Raw genomic sequence first — 14,136 nt, forward strand, 5'->3', positions numbered from 1 at the left:
CCCCCCTGCCTAAACAGGCATACGATAAAAAAAAAATTTAAAAAAAGTAGAATTAGAAAGCCCTCAAGCATCTTAAACATATTGAACTAAAAATATTTTGCAATGTTATATGTTATTTCATGAACATAGTAATTTGTAGAAATTTTTTAGGGTTATGAAATGGATATCATGCCGACCGGCCTGTGTAGGAGGAAGGGAACTGTCCTTGCATCAGAAAGGTCCTAGGTTCGAATCCCAGGCAAGGCATGGATGTTTCTTTCTCTCTCTCTCTCTCTCTGTGTTCTATGTCCTTTCTCCTTTGTGTGTGAATGTGACCCGCCCTATAAACGGGTTGTGGTTGTGTGACTGGCGTGGCAGAAGTCGAATTCCTGGCCATAGATGGCGCCACTGAAAAACAGGAACAATCGCATCCCCACTGCCTAAACAGGCATACGACAAAAAAATGGGTATCGTAATGTAATGAACACCTTAATTTTGATTAATGCCTTAGTTATTAGCCTTATTTATAAGCAGACTCTTATGAGTCAATGAGTACTTTGAAAGATAGTAAGCAATTTATGAACATCTTGTGTAATTGATAAATATGTTTAATGTCGATATATTTCAAGACTTTAAATAAAACAAAATTGAGAAAATGTACCAAACAATCTTCTGTTACGTAAAGACGCAACTGCTTGGAATTTATTATTAATATATCTTCGTTTTAAACTTTCAAAAACAAGAATCATGAAACTGATATCAATAGAAATTAAGATCATTTGATATCCTAACTTTTCCTTAAAACTTTGGCATCGAAATAAAAAAAATGAATAAAAGAAATACAATATTCCCTTTCCTGTGTTCCGAGTTGTTTTGCGTCTAATGTAATAAAATAAAACGCAGTTTTTGGGGGCATATATGTCACAGAAAAAAAGATAAATTTAATTCTGGAAAATGGGGATTTTCATATTGGTTGGAAAGAGTAATTTTGAAAATTGAGGAGGGTCTTATAATACGATAAGACGTAGAAACAAAGGGAAAAGTAAGAAAAAACGAACAAAAAAGAACTTGGCTTACAAACTCTTTGATATCTAGCCAAAACTGGCGATGACGCGCTTTTCAATTTGAACTCGGAACGTAATATCATTTTTTTAAAAATAAAAAAGATTAAACACAAGAAAACTTGCATTGTTTGACAGTGAAATCGAGCAAAGAAAAATATAAAAGAGGTTAGATCATCTTAAAACTTAAGACTTTTTATTTTTTTATTTTTTCATTACAATCGAAATGTAGATAGCAATAAATCTTTTAACTGACAAGCATTTTGTTTCTTTTCACATTTTTTGCCATCTAGAAAGTAGTTTCACTTTTATTTTATTTTTATCTTTTTGTTTTTGTTTTTTTTCTCAGTTATCTCAGAAATACACTCTGCCAATATAAATTTGATATGTTTTTTTTTTTCATTTCAATTTTGCTGATTTGAAAATATTTTATGAGAATGGTATAAGACATTTGATTTGAAATATTTGATGTACTTTATTAAACATAATTTCTCCTTTCGAAGGAAGCAAAACGCGTAGAATCGAAGACAGGTTTAATGCTTTGTGGAATTTATGTTTATAGCTTACGAGGTGAAGTTTCCACGAAAATTTTGTTTCATCCGGGACATTTTAAGAAACGAACTTTGTTTTATGTAAGTCATTACGTAAAAGGAAAACTCCCTATCACTTATTTAAAACTTCCAAACGAACTCCATTTTTGTAGGAATATAAATCTATAATGAAAGAAAAAATAGCGTAACGATTTCGGAGTTTTTTTATTAATATTTTTTAAAGAGAAAAATAGAGAATTTCTTCTCACTTTTCCGGCCGTGATTCGTTATAAATGAAGTATAGCATTTATCTATAATAATAAAACGAAGCGTTAGTGCGTTATAGAAAATAGTACGTTATAGTTAGTGCTTTTTAGAATAAAAAGAAGCGTTAGTTAACTGTTTGAGCTAGCGTCTTGAAATTTGAACTAAAATTAAAGGAGTAATTTTAATCCTGAAATTCGTTAAATTCATTCGTAAAGTTTCTCCCAAAACTTGATCCAGGAGTTCCCTTGTCTTCTGGATTGGGTTCAAAAGTACAAGGCTACGGAGTTGAGCATTGGTAGTTGTAAACTCAAAATATTGAGTCTGCTGTTCAACAACAATTATAAAAATATGAAGAACGAAATTGTTTCAATAATCGTTAAGAAAATTCTTGAAATAATGAATTTTATTTCAAGTAAGTTGAAAAAGCCTGGACAGGAGTAATATCGAGTCAAAATCGGAATTTGTTTATGGTGCATACGTTTACTGCAAAAAATAAGCATGACATGGTTTGCAAAAATGAGCTGCAATTGACGTTGAGAATACCGTGAAATCAGTGAAAGATAATTTGTTATTCTGGAATTTGGTCATTTTATTTTAAATTGAAAAGTTCGACAAGAAATTCTATTGCAATTTTTTTAATAAATTGTCCTGCTTCCTTTCTTTACTGGTATTTCACTTAATATTATTAAAAAGAAAGAAAACGTCGAAAAGATTATGGTTGATTTTTCAGATATAAATATATTTACAGGTTTCGAAAATCCTTACCGATTTTCAAAATTTAATTCTCGGAAACCCTATGATTTTGTTACGGAACTCCACGGAACGCCATTTGAGAACCACTTCTATAGATGACATTTCCATGACTTCACCTAAAATTATTATTAGAAAGTTGGAAATGGGAGTAATTAGAGATGATGTGCTGAGTTCAGGATCGCCTTCAGTATCGTTTTACTAGTTTGAGAACGCATTTTAAAAAACTAGAACAGCTGCCCGATGTTTTAGTTGTGACCATTGAGGGAGTACTCTTAATATCATTCCACCTTATCGCGAGAAAGAGCAGGTACAGAAATTTAAAGAGGATAGTAGGGGCTCAAATCTTTGGAAACTACACTCATCACAAAGAATTGTATTTTTTTAAGGGGAAGTGAATTTTTCCTCCGAGCTAGTAACTTAAAATAGTGACAATACTATGATACGTACTATACTATACAATACTATGTTATACACGTTAAACTCATTGAAAGTGAAACTCAACACGTGAAAATCCGATAATAAAATCAAAATAAACAATGATTGATCTTTCCAAAAATTCTTTTTTGACGACTCTTTCTTATTTAATTATTTATGCTATTTATAATGGATAAAAAAACATCATTACCCTAATTTAAAGGAATTCTCGATTATTCGAACTTTAGGTGCTCCAAACAGTCAATGGTCCTAATTAGTTCTGAATATCAGAGCTCTACTCTAATCAAGCAAATAAATATACTAACTCTATATTTGTTTGAAAATTAGTTTGCCTTAAAAATTTATAGTAGTTTAAAGTGTTGATATTTAGTTTGCCAAAGAATATTTTTCTTAAGTTCCCTGAAATTCAAATTTAAATACCACACTCGATCGCTTTATTTGACTAAAAATTTATTCACTAAACATTCCAAAAGATGCAACTTGGAAAGACCTCGGAATAAATTAAGATTCTCGAGTAAGTTTCACATATAATTGTCTCCCGACCTTAAATTAGACTTCGTTCCCTTTTCAAACCTAAGATTTAGTTCGATTTACAAATTAAACCCCCCTTTCGAAACAATAGAAAGTCGGAATTCATCAATAGAATCGCTAGACCTATTGAGAAAGACGACGTGTGCTGCGAAATTCTACGGTCTGGCGAAATCTTGCGTTAATTAAGTTTGCATCGACCATCATTCTATCTCGTCATTGTTCCATATTCCCAACAAAAGCGCCAAGGAATATTCCTCTCTCTAGTGCCATGATTAATCAAAGAGTCGGCGACGAAGCGTTTTAGTGTTTTTAATTTATCCAGTTTTTTTTTTCTTAGTTAATGGACCTTTTTTGATCGATCCTAAATGTGACTTTATGAAACTTCGTGCATAATTTACTCTCATTTGGCTATAGTTTTTGTTTCGAAGTCTTTTTTTTTTATTTTTCGTTTAAGATTAATGAGAAAATATGCAACATTTAATAGCTTTCCTTCAATTTCTTGAAGACTTAAATACATCTTCGATTTCTCGGCTGTAATAAATGTATTTGGCTCGAATTTTTAATGCGTGTTTTTGAAGAATTAATCACCATGATTTGTTTTTTAATAAAAGTCAATTTATTTGTTCCATTATCTGCTTCAAAAAACAGCTATATTTAATTTATTTATTTTTTCATTAAAATTGAATTGATACCCTTTTTTAAAATGTTATTTGCGTTAAAATATGTAACGCAAAACATTGCAACGCAAATTACATATTAATTTATAATATTGAATAATATGTAAAGCCCGAAAAATATCGTCGAAATATCAAAGGAATTCATCAACCCAAAAAATATTACAAAAATAATAATTCTTAGACTCAAAAAATATCAAAAAAGAATTCTTCAAGAAGAGATAAGCTGAACTGGAGTGCTGAATAATGTATTAAGAAATGTATGCATGTATGTAAGAAATTATATGAATCAAGAGTATTACTCGTTTAAACCAGCCTTCGGTCATGAGAAGCGAACTTTGCACAAATGGACTTAACATTGAGCAAATAAGCATTTTAAATTTCTTTGTTAAATCCAGGTTCCTGTTCTATGAGGTCTAGTTATAAGCAAGTTCGGCTGTATTTACGTTTTGTATAATGAGTAACAATGAAATTTGTAACAAAAATTTAAAAAATCAAATGTTGTTTATTATCAAAAATTGTTTCAGGATAGAATTTATGAGTAACAATGATATTTGTAAAGCAAGTTAAAAAAAAAAACAAATGTTGTTTATTATCAAAGAATGTTTCAGGATAGAATTTATGAGTATCAATTAAATTTTTAACGAAAATTTCAAAAAAACAAATGTTGTTTATTATCAAAGAATGTTTCAGGATAGAGTTTATGAGTAACAATAAAATTTGTAAAGCAAATTAACAAAACCAAATGTTGTTTATTATCCAAAATTGTTTCAGGATTATGAGTAACAATAAAATTTGTAACGAAAATTAAAAAACCAAATGCTGTTTATTATCAAAGAATGTTTCAGGATAGAGTTTATGAGTAACAATAAAATTTGTAGCGAAAATTTAAAAATCGAATGTTGTTTATCATCAAAGAATGTTTCAGGATAGAGTTTATGAGTAACAATAAAATTTGTAACGAAAATTAAAAAAAACGAATATTGTTTATCATCAAAGAATGTTTCAGGATAGAGTTTATGAGTAACAATAAAATTTGTAATCCAAAATTTAAAAATCAAATGTTGGTTATTATCAAAGGGCATTTCGGAATAGAGTCTATGAACAACAATAAAATCTGTAGCTAAAAGTAAAGAAACGAATGTTATTAATTATCAAAATGCGCTTCAGGATAGAGTTTATGAATAACAATAAATTCTGCGACGAAGATTAAAAAACCAAATGTTGTTTATTATAAAAATGCGTTTCGGCATAGAGTTTATGAGTAATAATAAAATTTGTAGCGAAAATTAAAAAACCGAATATTATTTATTATCAAAGAAGTTTGTTCATAGAGTTTATGAACAACAATAAAATTTGCAACGAAAATTTAAAAAACAAATGTTGTTTATCATCCAAGAGCGTTTCAGGATAGAGTTTATGAGTACTACTTATACTCCCCCAAAGAACTAAATTCTCTTCTAAAAGCTGAGAAAAATTGAAAGTAAAGAAATTTACATCTTTTAAGTAAATAATAAAAAAAAATGTATAACAATCTTGATTTGGACAAGTCCCCTGTCAATAAAGTATTCATGATTAATGTTTGTGTACATCCCCCAATGATGAAATAATCTTTCTTTTTTCATTAACCTTTCAAATTTTCTTTGTTTCAATGTTCCAAAACGGAAGAAAAGAGGATGCTATGCTCTTTAGAAGAATTCCACCCACCCAATTTCATTCCCCCCCATACGAAATTTTCTTCGCTCCTCCTTCCTCCCTCAACTGTCACTGAGCAAATATTGATCTTCAATCTAAGCGCCTGACGTTTTAATCTTTCTTTGTAAGAAGGACATTATAACACCTTCCGAAAACTGTCTAAACTGTTTTCCGAAGTAATTTTTTTCCTTTGGTGTTATTGTCTGCTTCTGTTGTGCTTCTGTTAACTGTCGTTTCGAACTTATATGTCAAGATTTCGGAGCTAATAAGATGTAATACTTCCACCCATAATGCTTTTCGAATACCTTTTTATTGAAGGGAGAGTTGTGTGTTTCAATTTCCTCGCAACGACTTGAATCAAGGAAATTTGTTTCATTTTTTTTTTGGTCGAACCCTGATGTGACGTGAATTAGATGTGGTGCCTTTTCATCATTTTCTGAATATTCAACTTGCGTGAGAGAATGTTCTTCGCCACGAAAATGACAAGGACTGAATCTTTAGTTAAACTGATTATATTATGTCGCCATTTTGAATGGAAAATAAGTTAATGCAATGTAGATCTTTTCGTCGGAATATTCACTTTACGTTATAGAAAGTATGAAAAGAGCAAAAGCTTAATAAAAGAAATGACATCTTGAAAGTATCAATGCAGTCCCTATATTAAGACTAATATATTTTCGCCATTTTATTTCCGTCATTAAGTTGCCATTTTAGATGAAAAATAAGGTAATGCAATGTAGATCCTTTCATCGGAATATCCATCTTGCGTTATAGAAAGCATGAAAATAGCAAGAACTTAATAAAAGGATGGACATCTTGAAAGTATCAATACAGTCCCTATTAAGATTATTATAATTTTGCCATTTAAAGTCGCCATTTTAGATGGAAAATAAGGTAATACAATGTAGATTCTTTCATCGGAATATTCATCTTGCATTATAAGAAAGTATGAAAATTGCAAGTACTTAATAAAAGGATGGACATCTTGAAAATATCAATACAGTCCCTATTAAAATCAATATAATTTCGCCATTTTATTTTCGCCATTTTAAGTCGCCATTTTAGAAGGAAAATAAGGAAATGCAATGTAGAATCTTTTCATCGGAATATTCACATTGCATTATATAAAGTATGAAGATAGCAAGAACTTAATAGAAGGACGGACATCTTGAAAATATCAATACAGTCTCTATTAAGATTAATATAATTTTGCCATTATAAGTCGTCATTTTAGATGAAAAATAAGGTAATGCAATGTAGAATCCCTTCATCGGAATATTCACCTTGCATTATGTAAAGTATGAAAATAGAATACTTAATAAAAGGATGGACATCTTGAAAATGTAAATACAATCCCTATTAAGATTAATATAATTTCGCCATTTTACTTTCGCCATTATTAGTCGCCATTTTATATGGGAAATAAGGTAATGCAATGCAGATCCTTTCATCGGAATATTAATATAATTTCACCATTTTATTTTCGCCACTATTAGTCGCCATTTTGGATGGAAAATAAGGTAATGCAATGTAGATCTTTTCATCGGAATATTCATCTTGCGTTATAGAAAGTATGAAAATAGCAAGAACTTAATAGAAGGATGGGCATTTTGAAAATATCAATGCAGTCCCTATTAAGTTTAATATAATTTACACAGTCTCTTCGATTAAACTGTGCTACTTGAAATAGAAATTGAAAAAACACGATATAGCTTTCATCGGAATATTCATCCTGCATTACAGAATATCCTTCATTATGAAAATGGCTCAAAGTATACTAATAATCTGTTCCATATTTTTAAAATATTAAGTCTATATTTATATCAATATCATTTATACTGTCTCATCAATTTTAACTTGTTTGTATTAAGTCATCATTTGGGATGCAAATTTATGAAACACGATATAAGTCCTTTCATCAGAATACTTATCTTACGTTCCAGGATATTTTTCATTATTAAAATGAAAGAGTCTCTTCTATGAAACTAATTGCATTAGTGCGCCTTATAGAAAGCAAATTGATTAGATGCGATAGGTCCTTTCATCGGAATAATTATCATGGCTTGCTGAATATTCTTCATCATCAAAATGACAGGAACTTTATGAATAATATGATAAACATTTTGAAAATATTAATACAGTTCAAATTTTGATTAATATTTTTTATAACATATCTTTTAGTAAACTAATTTTAGTAGGGTGCCATTTGAGATACAAATAGATAAAATATGATATACGTCCTTTCATCATAATCTTTATCTGGCGTTGATATTTTTCATCATGGTAAAGGGAAGGAGAGGCTTAAATCTTGCTACCAAAGCGAATAAGGTTTTATCCTATGTGTTGCTTAATGCTGAATCGTACCCGATTCTAGTCGTTTGGACGTTTTAGAAGTTATAAGGGTCTAAGTACGCAAAATACAATTTCAGACTTTATTCTATTTGCGTGCATTGCCATCAAAGCAACGGAGGCAGGATATACATATATTTTTCTTACGCCAAGTGAAATGAGATATTTGTCTAGATAGCGATATTTAAGTTTCCCCATCCCTTTCACTATGTTATAACTCTTCTTCAAAAACGTAATATTCAATAACAAAATCCTAAATATCAATTAAAATCATGTGAAAAATCATAGTCACTTATCAATGCTGGGAGCAAGTACTTTCTACTATTATTTGTAAGTGGTCATAGGAATTGTGTGCTGGCACTGAGGATGCTTGACTGGGTTAGCTACGTAATTTGCATTTTAATTCGTCCCAAAGATGTTTCATGAGATTTAGATAAGGACGCTTAGAAGACCAGTGCAATTTTAGGGCACCATTTAGCCAAACCGTGGCATCATGTGTGAATGGAGAAGTTAACCAGCTGAAAGAGAAATGGGCCTTCTTCGAAAAAAGCAGCGTTGTACCACATACACTTGTGGCACAATGTATTTGTGTATAGACAGGGTTAGTCGTACGTCACTTCATGACGTCGCCAACGACATATTCCCCAAATCTTTCCAATTGTAAAATGGATGATAAGTTTTACACCAAGTTTAGTGACATATGTTTTTAGTCGAGTGGGTCTGCATGACATATGTTTTTCGTCGAGTTTCAATGACAAAATAATTTGTTTAATAGTATTAAACGAATTCTTGGCCATAGATGGCGCCACTGGAAAACAGAAACAATAGCACCCCCTCTGCCTTAATGGCATACGTCAACAACAACAATTGTATTTGGTTGATACAATAGCATCATTCATTTTTAGCTTAAGGCTTGTTAAAATTTAAAAACTGAAAGATTAATTATGAGTTGAGCGTTATTATGTGTTCGGTTACGAAAAATTTTAACGATTTTTGTGATATATTTCATCCTCTTACGAAGGTAAACTTCTAACTTGCTTTTCGTCAAATTTATTCTTGCTTCAAATTTTTTTTTTTTTTTTTTTTTTTTTTTTTTTTTTTTTTTNTTTTTTTTTTTGTTAATGAACCAAAATTAACTGAGAAAGACGGAAAGGCTGTTGCAGCTATTGATGTAGATTTTTAACACAAAAAAGTAATTAAAAATCTAAACGAAAAATAATAATAATAATAATGCATAACATTCACTTTTTAAGGACATTTTTCTTCAAAAAAAGTTCTTTGAAATTTAAAAACTGCTCCTCTTTTTTTTCTTTTCTTTTTTTTTACAAATATATTATAGATTTTTCAAACGTTTAAAAAAAATATGTGGAAGAATATTATAGGTCGCAAGCTAATATAAATGTGAAAAAAAAACTTATTCTAATGACTCATAACAGCGAACACAAAAACACGCGCGATTCACTAATTTAGTATTACAATATATACGCAATTTAAAATAAAAAACATTATTAATGATCAGTAAAAATAACGAAATATCCCATTTCTTATTCGTGAGATTGTTGGTAATTCCAGAGAACAGCTTCGAATTTATGAATTTATAAAAGAATTTCACAATTAATAACGCTTAGATGCTAATAAAAAAATTTTATGCACGTAATATTTTGAAAGCACATTTTTCTTATTGTTACAGCTTTTTAAAATGTAATAACTCTATTGAACTTCATATAAATAATATTTCAAACCGGATATAACAAATATTTTGAACATTCACTAAAGCGATTATGCAATTGTTGACATTCACCGGTGAAAGTCGACATTCTCTTGATTTCGGTAACACATACATGCCAATATGTATCTATAATGATTTCCATTTTTATGCTTAAGTTTTTAAAATAACACATTTTAATTTATTCATGATTTGAATCTATAACGATTTCTATTTTTATGTTAATGTTTTGTTATATCCAAATGTTTTAATCGTTTTAAATCATTGTTTCATCACATTCAAAATGTTTTTTGAAAGGAAAAATTCAACGAAATCAAAATTGAAATAATATAAAAAAAAGCTTAATTTTATGCATTATTCAGATGATTACTCACAAAATTTTCTTAAAACAAGAAATTCGTTCAGGTAAAAAAAGAAAATTTATTCATAACACATATCTCACATAATTCAAAGCAATAACAAACATCTGTTTCCAAATAAACTCCATAAACCAGCATCGCCAGGAGTCAGAATCCATTAAAAGCTTTCCATTCACTGCATATTTTAGAAAATTATCAATGAAAAATTTTCTGTTTTATTTGCAATTTATTCTCTGAAAATAAGGCGGTGGAATAAATTTAGTATTCAGGGCTACGAATCCGATCAAGGCATTCATGTTTTAAGTTTTCTACCTTATTCAGCCGTCATTAACATCGCATGATTAATGACGTTGGCTCCTGGAGTGTTCGTAAAGTAGCCAGTTTTTTTCCTCGAGATTATTAAAGGAGAACTTGCTTTATAATTGACTGAAATCGCTCAATGTTAGAGAAAAGATGTAAATTTTGAATGGAAACTGGAGTAGTTTATGTGAAAGAGATCGAAAGAACTTTGGTTATAGGTGTATTATTTTTTTAAACGAAGTGAAGATTTTTTTTTATTAGAGCAGTGTCATTGATTGCGAAAGGAAATTTTATAAAGAGGTTTTATTCATTTTAAGAGTATTTCTTGATTATGAATAGCACATAATTTATTACAATGTGTCCGAATTCTTCTTTGGCGATTTCCTAAAGCAACGGTTTCCAATTTTTTTCATCTATGAAACCATAAATGGTCGAGCTCCTTTTGTTAAAATCCCTTCTGTATAAAAAATAAGAATAAGAAGTTCATTAGCAGCTGCGGATATACCAACCAAAGATAAGAAGAATAATTATTAATAATTGTATTAAAATGAAAAAAATTAGGATGAGGAATGATAAATTTAATTTACTAATATGTTCCTGGCGTAGATATAATCACTGTTTTTTTAATAAAAGAACTTTTATAAATATTGAGAATATTTATTAGCTAAATTTAATTTTTATTCTTGAATTCCGTTATTTAATTTTTAATTCTAATTTTTTATAAGTAAAACTTGTTAAATTTTTTGTAAATGTAAATCATTTTTACAATTTACTAGTGGGCTAAACACCTTGCTCGCTGTCGCTCAGCAACCCCGATGAGCTTCGCAATAATGGCTGTTTCTTGGCATGAAATATTTAAAATTACTCAACTAAAAATATATGTTTTAAAAAGTACACTTTTCCCGCCACTTCCCATGCCTAAATACTTCTCGCCCTTATGATACTATTAAGATCTATTAGTGGGTGTCTAGGGATATTCATCCACTTTTAGATGCACGTGGATAATTATTTTTTTAAATTTTTTTCCGCACATGCGCTGTATAAAGCAATTACTTCAATTACTCTTATCTGGCACAGTTTTTATTATTATTTTTTTAATTTTAAAGCAACAATTTCGTTATCAGTTCAAAATTGATTCAAACGCTTTGTTTAATTTTTTTTTTAATATTTAAGCTATAGCAAAAGTGGCACTAGACCTAGTATATATTTCGGACATTTACCAAAGGTCTAGACATACTAGGTCTGGTTAAGTACCATTGCCCGGTATATCCTACACTGATGTTTTTTTAAGGTCAAGTGCCATTGTCCGGTATACATTTGCCCGGTATACCCTACACTGATGTTTTCTTAAAGTCAAGTGCCATTGCCCGGTATATATTTGCCCGATACTCCAAACACTAATGCTTGTTCCAATCTATCGTCAGTAAGTATTAAAATATCGAATAAATGCAATTATATCCATGAATAAATTAATATCAAATCGGATGTAATAAATATTTCGGACATTCACCAAAGCGACTATGTGATTGTNATGCACACTTTAAATACAATTTTTGCATTCTAAAACATTTAGTTCTAAATCATTTAACGAATCTCTTTATAGTATATTAATGTAATTTGCACCTAAAAATAAAAATTGCAAAATGGTTTATAAGATCAGAAACCGATTTAAATAACTTTATCTTAAAATGTAACATAGAATTACATTATTCTAATAACAATAATTAAAAAAAACAATCCTCTTAAAGTCTTAGTTCTGAAAACAAGTAAAATCAAAAACGTAATAATAACACAACAGTTGAATACCTTTAAATTAGGGAGGCAAAAATACTTATAGGAAAACAAATGTTACGAGACTCTATCAGAAGTCAAGTATTCTATCGTTCTCTACTTCTACTCTAAATAATAAATCTGACTCCAACTTTTAGTAAAAAATAACAACATTTTATGTACATAATAATTTTAAGACATTCATTTCTTGTTCCACAAAAAGAAAAAGAAACGTTGCCATAGCAACTCGGCAGTTTTAAACGAAATCAAAAAGTTAGCTTTTAGCTTACATAAAAAGTATTTAACAACTTTTAACAACAATATCTGTTGACATATGCCTGTTTAGGCAGAGGGGTGCGAGTGTTCTTGTTTTCCAGTGGCGCCATCTATGGCCAAGAATTCGACTTCTGCCACACCATCCGTCGCACTCGTTTATAGGGCAGACCAATTCATATATCCATTCATTTACAACAATACCTTTATGACTTATATCAATTTTATGCTAATGACAACCAAACCAATATGAAAATTAATGTAAGAAAACTGGATCCTACCATGTGATTTTCCGACCAATAAAAATACACCGACAACAATGGAAAACTGCAACACCATCATTAGATTTTTATGTATAGTAAGATTTAATTTTGCAACTTTTTTTCATTGACATTACATAAAATATTTCACGTAACCGAATATGAAATAAAATATGGATTTTGGATTGCAGATACGAAGTTATACTTTCTGGTTTAAAAAAAAATCTGAACTTTCGGATCCTCTCACGAAACCCTAGGGTTCCACGGAACACCTTTTAGGATTCGAAAACCCTTTAGGATCACCTTTAGGATCCTTTTAGAATTAGGTGTAATTGAGGTGAACTAGTCATTCATCAAATTATAAGCTATTGTTAAAAAGCTAAGCTAAAAAATTATAAAGTTAAAAAGTTATTAGCTAAAAATTATAAGTTTCCCATAATCGTTGGAATTTGGATTCTTCTATCCAGCTTTTAGTTGTTGCAATCTTTTCTGCATTTTTTTCTTTAATCAGTCTTTAGTTGTTGCTCCGGCTTTTAGTTGTCTGGTTTTTGCAAGTTTTAGTGACAAAGCCATTTGAGTTTTTACTTTTAAAAAAAATAGCTTTTTTTTGCTTATATATGCAAAATTTAGACATTATCAATCAGTTTTTCGTTTATATATTTTTTTCATTAATTTTTAAGCCTAGTCATATGGATGTTAATTTAATATATTTCCTTAAAATGTTTTCTTACTATCTGACAACCATCATTCCTTACATTTTATGATAATTTATGTAAAATGGTTTAAAGTGCCTTAATGTAGGTTATATAAATTATTATATTAATTTCGGTTCGTTGAATATTCGCTTTAATAATAAAGTAAAGAGTAAAAAGTAATTAGTACGACAAAGTAGAGCCTAATAATAATTGTTGTAGCTAGATTTATGTGATTACCCGACTTCACAGTTACTCTGGGATGGATTAATTTGAAGTTTTGAATATCACATGCATCTTAGGCGTCTCTCCCAAGTGAGAATAAAGTTTCCTAATTATAATAAATTAGTGGAATAGAAAAGGTTTAATGTAAATTAAGGCAAGAAAAATATAATTCATAGATTACTAAATGAATTTAATAAGCTTAAAAAGATGTCAAATGAATGCACAGGGAATGAAATACCAACTCTATTTTTATTTAT

The 14,136-nt window shown here is 29.6% G+C and overlaps 1 long non-coding RNA gene across 1 annotated transcript; it reads right to left on the minus strand.

The window, feature by feature from the left end:
• Positions 1–10,943: 10,943 nt before the first annotated feature.
• LOC139426922 (uncharacterized) lies at positions 10,944–12,633 on the minus strand. Its single transcript, XR_011638047.1, has 2 exons — positions 12,466–12,633; positions 10,944–11,116 (listed from the first exon to the last, which is right to left on the minus strand). It is a non-coding gene; the product is annotated as an uncharacterized lncRNA (long non-coding RNA).
• Positions 12,634–14,136: the final 1,503 nt, after the last annotated feature.

The sequence above is a fragment of the Parasteatoda tepidariorum genome, chromosome 1 (assembly GCF_043381705.1).
Source record: "Parasteatoda tepidariorum isolate YZ-2023 chromosome 1, CAS_Ptep_4.0, whole genome shotgun sequence".
In the NCBI taxonomy this organism is placed as follows: Eukaryota; Metazoa; Arthropoda; class Arachnida; order Araneae; family Theridiidae; genus Parasteatoda; species Parasteatoda tepidariorum.